The 20,288-nt window shown below is 38.0% G+C and overlaps 1 non-coding gene across 1 annotated transcript; it reads left to right on the top strand.

Annotated features, from left to right (window-relative positions):
- Nucleotides 1-19,580: 19,580 nt before the first annotated feature.
- LOC125928296 (U6 spliceosomal RNA) lies at nt 19,581-19,687 on the top strand. The gene has a single exon (XR_007459620.1). It is a non-coding gene; the product is annotated as a U6 spliceosomal RNA (small nuclear RNA).
- Nucleotides 19,688-20,288: the final 601 nt, after the last annotated feature.

The raw sequence follows: 20,288 nt of genomic DNA, 5'->3' as shown, positions 1-20,288 counted from the left end.
TTAAAAGCTAATGACAGCATCTTAAGTGGGAATTCTATACATCTAGTGTTGCAGAGAGGTGGTTCAGGTCTACATGGAAATAGTCAAAAAAAGAGCTGGAGTTCAAGGTCCTGCAGGGGATGAAAATGTTTAAGAGATGGAGGATAACAAAGAATTGCGAAGGCAAGAAATCAGAGGGCCATTAATTTAGACAAAACTGAAATACCTTCCCAATTTGTGAACCAGATGATAAAATCTTGTTCTCAGAAATTAAAAGACTTTCTAGGAATTGTGCAGATAGCAGAATCAAGAATGGGGAAGGGAGGGTAAGAAAGGGAATTGAAGAAATATACTGAGTGCTTGCAACATGCAAGGCCTTCTGCTAGATGCTCTCCACAAGAAGTCACTAAATCTTCAAAACCACTCAGCATGGTCTATAGAGACTATAGTCTCTGGGCAGTGGAGGCCAGTGTCAAACACATTTGTGCTCTCAACTGTGCTCTCTGCATCCCTTCATGTGAGTCATGGAAATGACTTTGACGGGCCACTGGGGGAGGAGGCTGGAGAGAGAGACAGAGAGAAAGAGAGAGAGAACACTAAAAAGCAGCACAGAGCATTTACCCAAGGGATACAAAACTACAGATTCAAAGAGGTACACCCCCCCCCAATGTTTATAGTGCATTATTAACAATAGCCAAACTATTGGAGAAAGCCCAAATGTCACTGACTAATGAATGGATAAAGAAGATGTAATACACACACACACACACACACACACACACACACACACACTGGAATATTACTCAGCCATCAAAAAAAATGAGATGTTGCCATTTGGAATGACGTGGATGGAGCTAGAATGTATTATGCTAAGTGAGGTGAGTCAATTAGAGAAAGACAAATACCATATGATTTCACTCGTAGGTGGAATTTAAGAAGCAAAACAGATGAACATATGGGAAGAGGAGGGGAAAGACAAGAGAGGGAAACAAATCATAAGAGATTAAGGAGGGGCATCTGGGTGGCTCAGTCGGTTGAGCATCCAGCTTCAGCTTCCGGTCACGATCTCGTGGTTCAGGAGTTTGAACTCCACATCAGGCTTGCTGCTGTCCGCACAGAGCCTGCTTCAGATCCTCTGTCCTCCTCTCACTGCCCCTTCCCCACTGTGCTCTCTCAAAAATAAATAAAACATTTAAAAATTAGAGAACAAACTGAGGGTTGATAGAGGAAGGTGAGTGGAGGGTGGGCTAGATGGGTATTAAGGTGGGCACTTGCTGTGATGAGCACTGGGTGTTTTATGTAAGTGACAAATCACTGAATTCTGCTCCTGAAACCAGTATTGCACTATATGTTAACTAAAAAAAGAAAAGAAAAGAAAAGAAAAGAAAAGAAAAGAAAAAAGAAAAGTGGCACAGCAGAGCAAGAACTATGCAAACCCTCCCATCCTGTGAGTTTCAGGTACATGAAGACAGTATGATCTCTACAATATGAGCTTAACTGAGAAAGTCACATTTCAGTTCTTCTTGTGTAGAGACCCAAAAAAGTGAGAAAAGAGTTGAAGATGAAAAGAAAGGGTAAGGAAAAGAGCATGGGGAGAGGATAGCATGCAAGGTGGGGACTAGCTGGTGGAGGAAAGGGCTGCTGAAGGTCCACCCGTGATCTGGAAGAAAACTTGTTGACTTTGTTAAAATTACCCCACCTCGACTGCAAATAGAATGTTGGTGTAGAGCCAGGACTTCTCTGGTCCTGAGCAATACACCCTCCTTTTTAAGCCTCCCCTAAATCCCCTCCAACCATCAGCCTAGCAGCTGGGCTGGGTTACCTACCAACATACCCACCCCCTCGGGCAATGTGTTCTTTTATGACACCTGATCACTTTTAAAACTCCTTACATCTGTTCAATCTGTACACTTCAACCAGATCTTATCTGGTTTTTAAAACTTGGGAGGTGGAGATTAAATGCAGGGATAAGACATGATTTTCCCAGCCTCCATGTGAATCTAGATATAAGCCCCTCCAATTCATGAATTTACACTAAGAATTCTAGGAAAACAACTTCATTTCCTATTTTTTTAAAATATTTAATTCATATTCTGCTTTGTGGAGATTAAATACAGCCATCTACCAAACAAAGTGCCTGCACTTCTGTTTGTAATCGAATCATAAGACAATGGTACATAGAAGAAGATTAATACCAACCATCATAAAAAACAGGCTGGGATCGTTAAAAATTAATCCCTTATTACTATCAAGAAGGACAGTGAGGACAGTTGGACAGCAAAAGGACATGCACATGTGGAAATTGTTCAGATGTGACTCGGCTGGCAGAGGAAAGGGCGGGCGTTGGCTGACAGAAATAGTCTAGACATGTTTTATAGATGGGTGATTCCAGAGTTCATAGAATCCTCTAAGGAAGGATGCTTAACCCTCAATAGGAAATTTTAAGTAGATGACTTCTCTTCATATAGATAATAAGCAGAAGGAGTATCTCTAGGGGACAGGAGTGAAGAACTAGAAAATATCATCCTATCCCCTTGAGAATAAGACAACAATTTAATAAGAGCTTTCGGCTTGTTTGTTTGCTTTGGGGGAGGGGGGCGGAGGAAAGCAGAGGGGAAGGAAAACAAAGAGACAATACTTAAACGTGCATGTTGAATGTAAGCCATATTTCCATTTCAGAAATGCCAAGATAAATGAAAATGTGCATTTTAGAATCAAGAAAATATGGTAATAAAGCTAATATTTTTTAAAAAATAGTACAGATAGGTATTTGCCCTTTTTTCATGGTCATTTGAATGTCTCTGTTAATCTTGTAAACTCCCTATTAAAGGTGCATGTTTACAGATATAAGGTTAAAATTTAGAGATTTGGTGGAAACATAATTTCATTTGTTATATAATCAATCTCTTATATTTGATAATTAAGTCTTAATTACAATGTGAAATGAGCAAAAGGGTTATTTTACACATGGATACAATGTAATTAGAGTTTCCTGATGTATTCTATATATGCCTGATTCCATATGTATAATCCTTCATATGGCCATTATAAAAATTGACAACATGAAAATATATAAAATGAATACAAATATATAAAATGAATATATATGATGAATATATATACATTATATATATATATTTTATATTTATATATATTCATCCAATGGGAACAGTTTGCTCAAAGATCTTTACCTAGGGGCGCCTGGGTGGCTCAGTCGGTTGAGCGTCCGACTTCAGCTCAGGTCATGATCTCATGGCTCGTGAGTTCAAGCCCCACATGGGGCTCTGGGCTGACAGCTCAGAGCCTGGAGCCTGCTTCATATTCTGGGTCTCCCTCTCTCTCTCTGCCCTCTCCCGCTCATGCTGTCTCTCTCTGTCTCTCAAAAATAAATAAACATTAAAAAAAATTAAAAAAAAAAAGATCTTTACCTAAGGATCAGTTAGCCTAAATTCAACCCACTTTTGATTGGTTATTTGTCTGTTCTCATAGTGAACTTATTTTTGCCTCTTTTGGGCAATTAACTCATAATACAGTTTGAAATGGCCAAGATAAAAACAATTCTAGTTTGGTTCTGGCATAATTCACCCTAGTTGCTTCTTCTATTTCTATTGCTGCATCTGTGGAATGATACATACCTGCAGACTGAAACACAGATGTAAGACTGATGCTACCCATCTGAGTGCACTCTGATGTATTAAGGCTGAGAAAGCACAGTCTCTCCTGGATTATTATTTCGAGACTATGTAAATTGGGCATCTCCACCATAACGGAGCTCCTGTTCCTCCAAATCCTGGACACTAGATGTGAAATTGTTCTATTACTACTCATCACAAGCTACCTCAAACAACTGCATTTGTTCTGCAAATATTTATTGAGTGCCTACTATGGGCTTGCCATTATGCTTGATTCCAGTGGTACACCGTAGTGGGGCAGAGAGAGGTAGATGCCACCAAAAATTCATGCTTCCTCATGGGGCGCCTGGTTGGCTCAGTTGGTTAAGTGTCTGACTTCGGCTCAGGTCATGATCTCGTGGTTTGTGGGTTCAAGCCCTGTGTCAGGCTCTGTGCAGACAGTCTGGAGAAGAAATTAATAAAGTCTACTTCAGACTCTGTGTCTCCCTCTCTCTCTTCCCCTCCCGCATTCCCCCCTCCCTCTCTCTCTCTCTCAAAAATAAATAAACATTTAAAAAATGCTCCATCTTTTAGCATTGAGGTGTTCCTACAAAGAAGTTATACTTCCCCAGACCCCCTTGCCTTAGGTGGGACCCTGGGAGCAGTTCTTATCATCTGAGAATGTTTGCAAGTGATATATGTCACTTCTAGGTCAAGGTGATTTTAAGCGGGTGCTTTCTCTATCCTCTCTTCTCCTTAGTGGAAGCAGAGAATTCTGAGGTCCTAGAGAACCGTAAGATGGAAAAAGCCTGGGTCCCCGAATAACCATATGGAGGGAAGCCACTCATCAACCAGGTGAGAATAAGGAGGATTTAAATATGCAAAGAGGGAAAGAAAGGCAGAGAGAGAAGCATATATAAGAAGCTCCTAGTAGTAGTAGGAAAGTAAGTACGTGAGGGACTAAAAAAAGACCAGAATATTCCTTCTGATTTCAGTGACTGCTTGTCAAATACCATATAAGGTGTTGGTGGGGGGGCAGTCGTCAGGGCCATTAGAAAACAAAAAATTCTGATTAAGGTAAAAAAACACAGAGCAAAAAATACCTGGACAATAACACCGATGTGTCCCAACATGGAAGTCTTTGGTACTCCTTGTACTCTATTGCCCATTACATGGGCTACAATTGTTATGTATAGTTTTTATGTTTTATAATCCAGTATGATCTTACGGACTTGAGATGTTGAAAAGTAAGATGTCCAAAAGCGGGATACAAAAGAACCTAATTGTTTACAAAATGTTCAAAATCTGATAAACACATATTAGAAAAATTTAAATGTGTTATATTTCCTTTAATTTAGAAGATAAAAATTAGTCTTTGCATGGGCTCCACAGAATCTGTTAGTCTCCTGAAACTTCAGGCAAAAGTCTGTGGGTTTTGTGCATAGATGCATTTTTCTAAGGATAGGTCCCACAGCACATATCTGATTCTACTAGATTAAGAACTAAAGGGATTAGTGTCTAGAAAGATTAAAATGTGGGGGAAGGAGAGAGCAGAGAATCAAACGGTCCAAATGATGCCAACAAGAAATTAATAAAGTGCTGAATTTTAAGTGAGCTAGTAATTAGGCAAGAACACTGTTTAAGGAAATTGGCCCAGGGCCATCCAATGAACTAAGCCTCCTTCCAGTTATTATTTCATTAGTATAACCAATATATCCTCAGAGGCCATATTTTATTTTCTGTAACAGATTGGAAAAGGAAAAAATCAGAGTTAGAAATATTAAGTGCCTTTTTCAGAACTTGCAGGAGAATCCCAGGACCCTTCCAGTTACTGCTTTTTGCTTGTAACCGTCTGATTATTCCCATAAAATTGAAATGGGTGCCAAGAGAGCTCTTACCCTCAAAATTTAGATGTCTTCTGTGTGTTAGGACCCAATGTTTGCAGTGATTAACTTAATGGGGAAGTTCTCTCACATTAGACAAAATCTATATTCTATCCTACCTTGAAAAAGAATGAACATTTTTTATTAACCCTCAAATTGCAGACCAATTGGTCTAAAGGACGATCTTTTAGAATTCTCTGAGTTTTCTTTTCACCAAATTTCAGGACCACATTTTCCAACTGTATATCTGACATAATGAGAAAACAGTTTTCAGACGTGATGTTTCCGGTCTTCATCACAGTTATGCTTCATCTTTTCTATTGGAAACTTAGATATCATTTGCAAGATCCTTCCAAACAGAGGACTCATTTTTTTTATTCCACAGACAGGAACTGCTGCTACAATTAGAAAGAGATGCCTAATGTCTAAATGTTGACAGTACTTTAGTAAGAAGGCCATAAAAACAATCAGATTCTGGCACAGGTGCGTTCTGACTAACCATAGTCCCCCATGTAAGAAGACCACTCCCTCCATCCCATCCCAGAACTATAACCGACTTCCACTATCTACTTTGGAACACGGCATTAGTTGCTTATCCTGACGCCCATTCTTCCTAACTTCCCTAAGGATGGAATTCTGATTTTCAGTTGGGCATATTGTCACTCAGGACTTTTTAAATTACCTTTTACCGTGCGGGATGTGACCAAGTAAGTCTGAACAAGAATATTGATGGGTATGATAGAAAGGCTTAGAGCATACCAACATTCCCACTGAGAACAATTAGCACAAAAGAAACAAACAACAAACACGTGCATTGCCATTAAAGGATTGCTAAAGCAACCAGAATTAGGGAGACCAAGATTTTAGAGAGAGAGCAACAATGGACAGGTGAATTGAGCATTTGCAACTGCTGTTTCTCTGAGGGTATTTATCCATTTGGAGCTACACAAGAGGCTGAGAACTTAGGCTTTGCACACACAGAGGGCTGCTGAGGGCCAACAGAGGAAGCAATAAAGATTTTGGTGGTTTGGGAGCACCTGGATGCCTCAGTCGGTTAAGTGTCCGGCTTCGGCTCAGGTCATGATCTTGCAGTTTGTGGGTTCGAGCCCCATGTCGGGCTCTGCACTGACAGCTCAGAACCTGGAGCCTGCTTTGGATTCTGTGCCTCCCTCTCTTTCTCTGCCCCTCCCCCACTCACGTTCTGCCTCTCTATCTCAAAAAAAAAAAAAAAAGAATAAAAAACATTTAAAAAAAAAAGATTTTGGTGGTTGGGGGCCAGAGAGTCAAATTTTGAGACATCATAAAACAAGACAGAGTGTGTCATGGGAGGGGAGTGGGTACAGAGAAGCAAGCCTGGCATGTGCCTGGTTTCTTACTTTAACCAGCTTCCAAATTCTGAAACTACACAGTGCAAGAGGCTATGAAGCTAAGTAGAAAACCTCTGGAAAACAGAACCGATTTTTAGTTAAAAGCAGGGATTAGAGTTCAGGACAGGACCTTCTAGAAAGAAAGGCCCAGAGAACACATCAGACTCTTAGTTGGAAGCCCTGGAGGGCTAAATATAGCTTAAGAGCAGAGGAGAATATAGGTAGAGAGGGACTTACTAAAACTGCATAGCTCAGTGCCTAAATAGGAAAGAAAATGGTGAACGCTTTCTGGAAAGAGATAAAATTGTCTGGAAGCTATATAGTAATAAATGGTGTTTGGCATTCAAGCAAAATTATTACACATGCCAAGAGGCAGCACACTATGACTTGAAATGAAGACAAAAATTAAATAACAGAAGCAGAACTACAGGTGGTTCTTATATTGGAATTGTCAAAAATTTTAAAATAGCAATGACTAATATGTTAGACAGAACTGATGAAAAAATGAAGAATTTCATCATAAAATTATAATCTATAAAAAGGCTCAAATGGAAATTCTAGGGCAAAAAAGCCCAATACTTGAAACTCAGGCTTGCCAGCCAATTAGATATAGCAATAAAGAGGATTAGCGAGGTGGAGACAGGTTGCTAGGAAATATCTAGAGTGAAGAAATAAGAAAAAAAAAAGGATTAAAAATTTAGAAGAGTATAAGACACACATAATTAACAACAACAACAACAACAACAACAACAACAAATGGAACTGTAATTGGATTTCCAGAAGGAGAGAAGAAAAAATATGAGGAAAAAAAAAATGGAGAGATCATGGTCAAGAATTTCCCCAAATTTTGGTTGTTAGGAATGTTCCCAATAACCATATTTTATTTCTGAATTTAAAAGAAGAAAAATGTGGTAAATATTGTAAATACCTATTTAGCCAAGTATTCTACAAGTTTTCTCCATTTCTTCCTGTGGGCCTCACACATTGCTTGTTAAGGTTACCCTTAACATTGGTTATTATGCGGCTCAAAAAATTATTATTGTCGTAAGATCTCATTGTCCGTTTTGTTTGCTAACAGGTTACTGGTTTTATAAAATAGAGCTCTGAATTTCGTCATGGTTTTTCTTATAGTCAGCTACTTTACAGGATTCACTATCTGAATTAACACTCCCCTTTCAAATATTAGGATGTTTTATTATCTTGGGACACATGAGTACACCTTCTTTCTACTTCAGTATGCATGTGTGTAATGCTAAGATACTGATGGAACCCATTTCCACCCATGTATGACCCTTAAAGCTGATCAGTTCAAGTCCTCAAAATAGTTCTTAGTTTTTCTTTCCTATTTATACAGATTTTTAAAAACACCTGGTCTTTATAAACAGATCAATCTTTATAAACAAATTAATCTTTATTAACAGATTAAATAAAATACCTACATATATGAACTTTCTGTGTCCCACCACGCACTGAGGTCCTGCTTTGGATATCCAAGCTCCCTGTGTGTGGTACCTGCTCTCCTGAGACTGTGCTTTGCCCGGCTGCAAAAGGCTGCTGGAGGAGGGGGACGACGCTGTGTTGGGGTGTCTAAGCCAACTTTACCTTCTACCTGGAACCTCATATCTGCAATTCAGGCCTTCCTTACTCACTCAGGGCTAAATTTCTTCTATTTCCTATAGTTCCAGTTGGCAGTCTTGTTTTCATGCCCCAGGGACATAAATAAAATCGGAGTTGCCCAAAGTGTGGAATGTTTTGGAGGCTGTTGATTAGTGTGCTGAGAAAATAGCTTTTTGCCAGGTAAATGTTATCAAATTCCTTACAATTTTAAAGTTTGTCTTTGTATTCTGTTCCATCTCAGAGCATTTAATTGGTTCCTATGTAATAGAAAAATCCCACAGGGTTTCGTGTCATTTTAAAATTTATAGTTGAGGGTTTTTTTTTTTTTTTTGCTTTTATTTGTTTATTTTTGAGGGAAACAGAGGCAGCGTGAATGGGGGAGGGGCAGAGAAGGAAAGAGAGAGGAACCCAGGCAGGCTCCATGCTGCCAGTGCAGAGCCTGATTCGGGGCTTGAACTCAGGAAACCATGAGTCCATGACCTGAGCCGAAACCAAGATTCAGACCCTTAACCGACTGAGCCACCCAGGTGCCCCAATAGATTTGTTTTTTAAGATAGGGAGATATAAAGAAGGAAACAAAACAGGAGCCAATCATTCTATCCCTCATATAACTCCTGTGGTCATTAAAAAAAATAATAATAATACATGTATATAATTAGAAAGTAAGTGACAGAAGTACAAAAAAAAATGGGAAGAGTATACTCCTTAACTAATTTATTTGCAAATATATAACTAGTGATCATGGCTGAACCAGAAGTAAAACTCAGATGCTGCAGTCTTTGGAGGTCAATAAGCCCTCATTGTGGGCTGGATAGTGTTAAAAAAAAAAAAAGACAAAATGCCCCAAATGGAGTCACTTGTGCTAAGCCGTATCACCAAGCCAAGACTTAACACCTAACTTAATTGTAGCTCCAACCTCTTCCAGGAGTGGAAACTTCTACCAGTCAATCTGGAATTACCTGATCAGCACTAGTAAGGTGCTCTGCCTGATAGATCCTTGCCATCCCGCAAAGGAAGGTGACCTTGCCTGAAACCATCTGCTTTTTGCTTTTATAACTTCCTCATCCTGCCCTCTTCTGTCTATAAGTCTTTCTATTGCTAGATGGGATGCTGTCCAATTCATGAATTGTTGCATAAAGCCTGTAAGATCTAGAAATTTTACTCAGTTGAATTTTGGTTTTTAACAATAGAAAAACCTTCTTAAATAATCTTGAAATGTTCACTTCCCACATTGTATCAGAAAACTCTTGTTCTTAGAGTTGTTAATCATTATTCTAAGACAGTGAGTTTTATGGTCAAACGCTCTTTATGTAAATGTCATCTATTTCTTTCATGGGAGTTCTAATTTCATTACTCACATGCCTTTTAAAAACAGACTGCATGAATGTCCTTCAAATTTACCAAAGATGAGAGAGAATACTGCAGTAGTTTCACAAACATCGTCTAATCTGGTAATGCTGACACTATCATGGTCGTTTTATTTCGGGCACCTTCCAGCACAATCTATACTTAACTATAAAGAAAATAGTAACTATTTCTTCTAGGAGTGTGAACAAGATCTAAAAAGAACCCACAAAGATTACTCAGTATAATCCCCCATCTATAGGGAGTCCTTAGGGGGCAGAACCCAAATGCATCTACCTGTGTTTCCCTCATATTTCCTTCTATTTACAATTTGCTCTATAAATGCTCTCTGAATTGACTGGAAGTCATAACCATTCAGAAGGGATGACTACACCTAAGGATTTTTCAGGGGGTCATGCTGTTCTGAGGCCCTGACTCAAAACAAATGAAGAAGCAGAGTCACAAGGTTTGCACTGGTGTCAAGGAGCCCTTACACAAGGGAACTCAAAGGACTTTGCAATGTCACAGGACAATCTGTTTGTTTGTTTGTTTGTTTGTTTGTTTAAAGCAGATGCCGGGGCGCCTGGGTGGCTCAGTCGGTTAAGCGGCCGACTTCGGCTCAGGTCATGATCTCGCGGTCCGTGAGTTCGAGCCCCGCGTCGGGCTCTGTGCTGACAGCTCAGAGCCTGGAGCCTGTTTCAGATTCTGTGTCTCCCTCTCTCTGACCCTCCCCCGTTCATGCTCTGTCTCTCTCTGTCTCAAAAATAAATAAAACAAAAAATAAATAAATAAAAAAAATAAAGCAGATGCCATTCAGTAGCCATAAAGCATGAGATGAGGTGGGGACACTGTCTGCAGTTTGAAATGGCAGATTTCCTCCAAATACAATTACCATTTAAAACACTCTCATATCCATTTTTATTCAAATATGCCACCTTTGTAGTCATAGTAACCCTTTTATATTTAGATTTGGTTGCAGCCACTAGTCTACTTGAGCCATTCATTTTATCCCCCCTCCTAAAGGTACTAGGCTTCTCTCCCCTTTGTTCTTTCTAATAGAATCCACTGTTGCACTGTTTTCTTCTAACATATTGGTTCACCCTACAGGATGTGAGGAAAGCAAAATAAAATCTCATATTGAACAACAAAACTAGGAAACAGTTTCCTGGACTAACAAAAGGCTAAATGATGTTGCTGTGTTGGGATACATGGAAGGAGCCAAATTCTTACATACATTTCAAACCTATAACCTTCCTTTTGTTCCTTGTCACCATAAAGATACACCAGTTAACAGATTTAAATTCCTGAGATTATAAATGGTCCCATTTGGATTATAAAATTCAAGGGTCAGAACAGCAAGACTGTTTCCAAAAGAGGACAGAATCCAAATGAGTCCATTTTCTGTTTTTTGTTTGTTTGTTTGTTTTGATTTATAAAGCAAAATCTCAAGTGAGACAGAAAACATCATGTAAAATTAGCACTTTCCCCTGTATTTCTCTTTCAGGATCTGTTTTGACATCTGATGTTATGTTTACAGAAATGGATTTTCATTCCATTCTATTTGGAAAGAGGCATCAAAATTCAGAACAGAAGAAACCTCAGTTTATCTCATCCAGAGCCTTTATTTTGCAGGTGAGAAAACTGAAGCTGCAGAGGGTGAGGGACCTACTCAGGGGTAATATATCCAGTTAATGGCTCAAGTCAAGCCATTCCTGATCTGTGTGTTCTTTCCATGGCATGCCCAGTCTTCACACCATGCTCTACCAAAGTCCTTAAGACTTTAAATTTCAGGATTTTATATCTTGCTATGATTTTTCCAGATAATTAAATTTAAAAATAAAATTAAATAATATACTTTAGCCTAAATTATCCTAAAATTTTATAAGTAGCCTGCCCTTTCTAATTTCATCTAGTTTAGTAATCAAAGCCAGGGTGAAATGAAGAAATGGAAAACTTTTGATTTAATTTATGGGAGGACAAAAATTTTTCATTCATTCATTCATTCATTCATTCATTATACAAGCCTCTATCTATAGTGACATTTTAGATAAGACAATTTACTGGTAAGCTAATAAACCTTAAGTCTCAGGGACTCACAATTGCTAGGCTTCTTCTAGGGTCCTATGACTAAGTTTATATTTTTCTCAGGTCCATAAAAGTGTTTGAGTTTCAGGCTACACAATACCTGGACCTAACAGTGGGAAAAAAATTTACCAAGTTTATAATTGGGTTGCATGTGAAGGCATTGGTTCACCAAGAACTAATCATGGTAACCTAACTGCTTTTCCTCTTTTGATTCCTTACCAGCTTAGTACAAGAGATTGAAATCACTCACTCATGTAACGTGTGTTTATCAAGAGCTTTCTGGGTGCCAGACACTGTTCAAGGGTTTGGGAATAACACAGTAACACAGTACTGGTCCTCATAGGGCACAGTGCAATGGACTTAGCCATATATTCCTTTTTTTTTTTTTTTTTTTTTTTTTTTTTTTGAGACAGAGAGAGACAGAGCATGAGCAGGGGAGGGGCAGAGAGAGAGGGAGACACAGAATCTGAGCAGGCTCCAGGCTCTGAGCTGTCAGCACAGAGCCTGACGCAGGGCTCTAACTCACAGACTGTGAGATCATGACCTGAGCTGAAGTCGGACACTCAACCCACCGACTGAGCCACCCAGGCGCCCCGTTAAATAAGTTTTCTAAAATGTATTTTTGAGTAAGATGAAGTTATGTGTTCTGCATGATTACATTATTAGGTAGATTTCTTATTAGAGGAATGGCCAACATTAAAGAATTGATTAATAGATTCATGTAAACTTGGACAACAGTCTTTAGGAGAAAAGCACAGGGAATATCAGTCAATGGTATTGCCCTATTCAATTATTTTACTAACAATCTGAATGTAAAACACAAGCATCTTTATTAAATGTACAGCCAAAGAAGGTAAGTCAATATGATGAATGACAAAGTCATGACTTGTCAATATTTTCCATGAAATGTAGGTGGGCTTTCATGAAATGCTATTCCATTATCGACAGCATTACGCCCCTTTATTACACTGTGTTGACAGATGTTAAGAATAATATGTATGTTTTCAATCACTGTGATAGTTTGCCAAATTAATGCCAGTTTTAATAATTGAAACATTTCTTTCTTATAAATTTTTTTAATGTTTATTTATTTTTGACAGAGAGAGAGAGAGAGAGAGAGAGAGAGAACATGCACAGGCAGGGGAGGGGCAGAGAGAGAGAGAGAGAGAGAGAGAGAGTAGGTGACACAGAATCCAAGGCAGGCTCCAGGCTCTGAGCTATCAGCACAGAGCCCTTACATGGGGCTCGAACACATAAGCTGTGAAAGCATGACCTGAGCTGAAGTCGGACACTTAAATCACTGAGCCACCCAGGTGCCCCATTTTCTTTCTTATAAAGTTCAAGAAAGTACCGACATCATTTATTAAAACTAAGTCTCCAAACATCTAAAAATAATTAATAGAATATACCATATCAATACAATAAAGTACAATGACCACATGATCATCTTAATTGATGCAGGAAAAGCATTTGACAAAATCCAGCACCTCTTCATGATAAAAACATTCAATAAACTAAAATAGAACAGAACTTTCTCAACCTGATAAAGGCCATCCATGAGAAATCCCCAGCCAGCATATATTTAAAGATTGAACACTTCCCCCGAGAACAGGAAAATCCAGCTTTTGTCACTTCTATTCAACATAGTACTGGAGGTTCTAATCAAGGCAATTAAGAAAAAATGAAATAAAAGTCATCTTTATTGGAAAGGAGGAAGTGAGACTCTCTATTTACAAGTGATATGATATTGTATACAGGCTATCCCTAAGGAATCTGCCAAGAGACTGTTAGAACCAATAAACAAGTTCATCAAGGTTGCTGGATATAAGATAATATACAAAAATTAATTGTATTTCTATACACTAGTGATGAATAATCCCAACATAAAATTAAGAAAACAATTCCAGGGGCACCTACGTGGTTCACTCAGTTAAGTGTCCAACTCTTGACTTCTCCTCAGGTCATGATCTCTTGTTTTCGTGAGTTCGAGCCTCGCGGTGGGCTCCATGCTGACAGCTCAGAGCCTGCTTGGGATTCTCTCTGACTCTCTCTCTGCCATTCCTCTGCTCAATGCTCTCTCTCTCTCAAAAATAAATAAATAAACTAAAAAAAAAAAAAGAATATAAGTCCATTCATAATATCTTTGAAAAAAAATGAAATACTTATGATTAAATTTTAAAGAGATATAAAACAGTACTCTGAAAAGCTACAAAACAATGTTGAAAGAAAGAAACCTAAATAAATGGAAAGAATTCCCATATTCATGAATTGAAGGACTTAATATAGAGCAATATTTCCCAAATTGATCTACAGATTCAACACAATCCCTATCAAAATCCTAGGTGACTTCCTTGCAGAAATAAATGAGCTGGTCCTACAATTCATATGGAAATGCACAGGACCCAGAATAGCCAAAACAATATTGAAAAAGAACACTATTGAAGGACCCACGCTTCCTTATTTTTACACATCAGATGTTTTAGAACACCATTCATTGCCGATATCATTTCTTCTTCACTAAATAATATTTCTTCTTCACTAAAAACAACTGAATTGTACATTTAAAAAATATAAATTTAATGGTATGTGCATTACATCTCAGTAAAGACATTTTAAAAGCCCTAATTTTCCAATTCATTTCAAAATGAATTTTTTCATTTCTCAAATATTTAACCACCCTCTTTCATAATTTCTAATAATGGCATAATTTCCAAAGCTGCCAATTGGGGTTCAAATATCTTTCTAATTTTCATTATTTTACTTCCCATCTCTTCTAAAATATTGAGTAATTCTCTCTGATGTATATTTGATGAATAGTAGTATATAAAAAGTTATTGGGAATATATATTTTATATCTTTAATTGCATCATCCAGAAATTATTGAATATGGTTATTAATACCAAATTAAAATATTCAGAAAAAAATTTAAACTATGGTTAAAACTCCATATTTTCTTCCTAACATTATACTAGGACATATGTATAAAGTTCAGTAGAGTTTTTTATGTCAACATATTTCATTTCTCTCTGGCACCACCAACAAAAACTTTCATAGCATTTCAGATCTTATTTATGTCAGCTCTTTATGACATATTTATGTCAGCTTATTACATCAATATTGAAAAGAAAAAATGTTTCCAATTTTCTTCAAAGTACTGAATTTTTCATTTAGAGGAAATTACTCTATATTTACATAGAGCAACTGAAACATCATCAATAATGATTGAAATTTTACTGTCTTGATTTATGTTTTCCAAAAAGTAGTTTCCTCTTGTCAGTACACATGTTTTTAGCAAGCCAGGACTACAAACACAGATTATAATTATGTATCTATATTGATGTTATTCTTTTTTCACAGTTCTATTAGATATTCATGCCTAAAAATGTCTATTATTTTTTAGGATTTTCAAGTGACTTCATTTACTTTGTCAAGAATTTGACTTTTCAAACTTTTGAAAATTTTATTGAATTTTTATTGAACTTCTGAATTTTCACTATTGCACTCACTCTTGATATTTACTTAAAAAAATTTTTTTAATGTTTATTTTTCAGAGAGAAAGAGATAGCGTGAACAGGGAAGGGACAGACAGATAGGACAGAGGATCCAAAGCAAGTCCTGTGCTGACAGCAGAGAGCCCAATGTGGGGCTTGAACTCACAAACCATGAGATCATGACTTGAGCCGAAGTCAAACACTTAACTGACTGAGCCACCCAGGCGCTCCCACTCTTGATACTTAAAAATTTTTTTCCTTAATGAGGACCACAAATTTCTTTTGTTTAAATCATAACCTATTCATTATATTTAAAAGAAATATTGAGAAACAAATCCAAACTTTGTTGTCCCTTCATTCTAGGTATTTCTATTCAACATTTTGTGATAAATCCTTACATTTCAAAACATTAACGTATACACTTTCACAAGAATTGCAACATGGTAACTATAAAAGACAAATAAAAAACACTATTTAGATGCAATAGCAACTATAATTCCAGGATGAAGATAAACTGGTCGTTCCCCCAAATCACAGACAGTTTTAAAAAGAACACACAATCTATCTGCACTGTTTCCTGGACTTTGGCCAATTGGTTATAGAGCTATCATTATTTCTCAGATGTTGTTACGATGGGTGTCCATTTATCAAGGGTTGTTGAGATATTCTACAATATTTCACTTTTATAGTAAATAGTTTGTAACTAAAATATATTATAGTTTAAATAAATGCCTATCACTATTGCTATAATAAAATTTACCAAGTGGTATAGAAATATTTCAGTATTTTAATAACCAGTCTGGCCTTTAACCATAGATCCTAAATCTGCATGGACTGTTCTGTGTAAGGGACAAGAAAATTGTTCTTTTTTAAAAAAAAAAAAAATTTTTAACATTTATTCATTTTTTGAGAGACAGAGAGAGAGCAAAAGCAGGGGAGGGGCAGAGAGAAGGGGAGACACAGAATCCGAAGCAGACCCCAGGCTCTGAGCTGTCAGCACAGAGCCCGATGTGGGGCTTGAAATCATGAAACGCAAAATTATGACCTGAGCCGAAGTTGTACGCTTAACCGACTGAGCCACCCAGGTGCCCCAGAAAACTACTCTTACTAAAGGACATTCTGCATTAAACTCTGATATGTGAATCATATGGAAAACTGACAAGACAGGAAGTATTTGAGGGAAGACAGTGACTCTTCCCTAATACTTTTGCTAAGGACTTAGCCAAGACAAGACTGGAGATTCATTTGTCCTCCCTGTGGATTAATTACAAGGTGGAATCGCCACTGGTTATTCGGAAAAGTAGAGATAACCCGGGAAGAGCATCAGCAGAAAAGACTCATCCTTGTCATTCCACTCATTAGAGAAAGGCATGTGTGACTTCCCAGAGTTCCCAATAGTAAGAAAGATACTTCAAGATAAACAACAGGGTCTTTCCACACTGAGTTATGTATATAACAATGTCCATTGCAGTGCTGTCTATAATTGGAAAACAACAACAGGGTAATTGGGGAATTGTTACATAGGTTGTGATCCACCCATAAGGTATTATGTAGCCCTTTAAAAAAAGTGGTCTTTCAGTAAAGGTAGTAGCATGAATGTATGTCTACATTTGCCTCACTGAACGCCTCCAAATCAACAAAACAAAACAAAACAAAACTATGTAGTGAAGGGAATCCCATCTACAATGAACACAGGATATGGCCCTATCCCAAACTATCAATGATAAAGAATTTCTGTAAAATAGTGATATTTGGACAAATTAAGTGAGAATTCCAAAAAATGAATAGACAATGTTCTAGAGCTCAATGATACTCCCTCAAAACAAGTGACAAGGCATGAGAAATCTAATCTATTGCTTGAAAGAATAATTAAAGTAGGCTAAACGAGGGGATGATATAAATTAGTGCCATAGTTTCATGTCATAGACCAGCAAGGCTGGAGTAGTCAGAATGTGGGCAAAGCTTATTGTTTTCTCGGACTTGGACTACCTACACATCCCACCCCATCAGCAAATTCACATCTACCTGAAACTTCAGAACGTGACCGTTTTTGGAAATAGGGTCTTTGCAAATGATATTAGCTAAAGATTTCGAGAGGAAATCATCACAGATTACAGTGGGTCCTGAAACCAATGACTGGTGTTTTTATAAGGAGGGAAAGGATATAAAGAGACAGACAGGAACAAAGTTCACATGAAGAAAGAGGCAAAGAATGGAGCATTGCAGCTCTAAACCAAAGAATGTCAAGGTTGATTTGGCATTGATTTCAGACTTCTAGCATCCAGAACTGTAAGAGGGTAAGTTTCTGTTGTTTTTTAGGCTACCAAGTTTGTGGTAATTTGTTTTGGCGGCCTGGGGAAACTAATATGCCACATAAATAAACTGGAGTGTGATAAAGGAGAGAGGGAGGGACTATCAAGCAGATTTGCAGTGCTGACCAAAGTGGATTGAATAGAAATAAACACCAAATGGCTAAACACAAAACATCTGTGATCTATTAGCCTTCATTATGAACCACAAAGGAAGACTGAACACTGTCTCCAGCTGAAAGCTAGTGAGTAAATGAAGACCTCAGTCCCACAACTGCATGGAACAGAATCCTCTCAATACCTGAATGAGCAGGAAACAGATTCTCCTCTTGAGCCTCCAGAAAGATTGCCTTGCTGACACCTTCATTTTTAGCTGAGACTATACTGGATCTCCGACCTAGAGAACTGTAAAGATAATAAATGTGTTAAGACACTAAGGTTGTATTGTTTCTTTCTTTTTTTTTTTTTTTTTTAATAACAGCAATAGAAAACTAATTGAGCAAGGATACAAGCTGGGGCCGAAGACAGAAAGCCTCACTGAAAGTCTTAAAGAAGCAATTACATCTCCAAACGTCCTTCCCCATCCTGTGTAGCTAGGAGATGGCCCCTCTCTACTTGGCAGAAGATCGGAGGTTGACTCTCTGAAGAAGCTCAATCAGAATTATCTGGGACATAGGGCAAAGCCATGGTCAAACGTGAGCTACCTTCAAGTCTATAAATTGAATGATGAAGCTCCACCAACTGCTTTTCTTGCTCAGCTCCCATAATGCTGGCAGCTAGGAATCAATACCTCTGACAGGAGCTTGGAGAACTCCCCCACGCGAAAATTGATCAGCCAAAGAGAAGTTATGTAGAGATATTGACACATGTGTCTCCCACAATGGAATGGTTGAGTCCTGACTTGATCATCCGTAGCAAAGCCTTCTTCTTGACAGGTCCCATCCAAATGGGAGCTTTGAATTGCATTTTAGTACCTCACTCTTAATTATTTTTTTTAAGATTTTATTTTTAAGTTATCTCCACACCCAACATGGGGCTCGAACTGACAACCCTGAGATCAAGAGTCGTATGCTCTACCGACTCTTAATTATTAACAGACACCAAAGGACACCAGACATTTTAGAAAACTAGGCCAGAATAAACAGCAAAAAGCAACTTGTAGGAAAACGAACCTTCAAGAAGAAGAAAATGTGCAATAAGCTAACAGAAATATTCTCTTTCATTCAAAGATTTTATTGAACCCCTACTAGGCACTCATTGTTCTAGGTGTTGAACATAAAGTAACGAACAAAGCAGGGAAAGTCCATAGCCTCATGAGGCTTACATTAAGCAAGGGAAGAGAAGCTGCTAGACTAGGACTAAAAGCAGAGAACTATATATGAAAGAAATAGTTAAAGGACAAGATAGAACTTTTAAAAATTAAACCTACAGGGACGCCTGGCTGGCCCAGTCAGTGGAGCATGCAACCCTTGATCTTGGGGTTGTGAATTTGAGCCCATGTTTGGTGTAGAGATTACTTAAAAAGAATATCTTTAAAAATTAAAATTAAAAAAATACAGTAAGTGGGTTCTTTCTTTCTTTCTTTCTTTCTTTCTTTTTGTTTTTACTACTAGAAGGGTTAAACGATAATGCTGAAAACCTCTTAAGAGATAGAAAATGGAGAAGAAAAACATTTCTTAATTAGAGGATCAGGCAAGGAAGGCTGGGCAGGAGATCCAGGAGTGATGTCTCCTGAGAGGGAAACACGAAACTGGCAGATCAACCAAGATGTTCGAAAATCCTGAGGGAAAATGTACAGTTCCGCCAGAGAGTTTGGGGTGAATCTGTATACTATACAGCTCAACTGATGATTATACTTGCATAATGCAAAGGATGAATTATTGACTAGAGGTGTGTGCTCGCTTCGGCAGCACATATACTAAAATTGGAACGATACAGAGAAGATTAGCATGGCCCCTGCGCAAGGATGACACGCAAATTCGTGAAGCGTTCCATATTTAAAAAAAAAAAAAAAAAAAAAAAAGAGGTGTGACTTAATTTATTCAAAATGGTGACACAACTATATTGAAGGGATGGAGAGAGAGTTACATTGAGATGAGGGCTTCAGGGCGTGAGGGGGGAGGACACTGTAAGAGGAAGAAATCTTTTCCTTTCATAATAGGAATTTGATAGCTAGCATCCAAATCGGAAAAATCAAGTGATAACAAAACGAGTCTACTACTTTGAAAGAGAATGGGCTCAGTATGTCACCTGTCTTCCATCTTGATTTTGAACAAATTGAGAAAGAAGCAGAAGGGAGTGGCGGGCAGAAGAGAAACTATCACTATTATTACCCATAAAGGCTAAGTTGGGCAGATGGTGAACAGGAACCCCAGACAGACTTATTAACTGAGTCCCATTGTTGGGCCAGGGAAGCCTGTTCCATGGTATCAGCACCCCCAAACTCACCACCACATATACATTATTTGGAGGGGGAGGGGTGTTGCTGAACGGAACAGCTTGAGACCCTTGAACTGGGGAAACGATTTGTGATGCACTCCTTTACTTTCACGTGTTGAATAAAACAACTATTTTATTTCCGCGTTACAGTAGCACGTTCCTG

This window comes from Panthera uncia, chromosome D4 (genome assembly GCF_023721935.1).
Source record: "Panthera uncia isolate 11264 chromosome D4, Puncia_PCG_1.0, whole genome shotgun sequence".
Taxonomy (NCBI): Eukaryota; Metazoa; Chordata; class Mammalia; order Carnivora; family Felidae; genus Panthera; species Panthera uncia.
The sequence above is the reverse complement of the archived record's forward strand: the minus strand, read 5'-3'. Positions and strand labels throughout refer to the sequence as shown.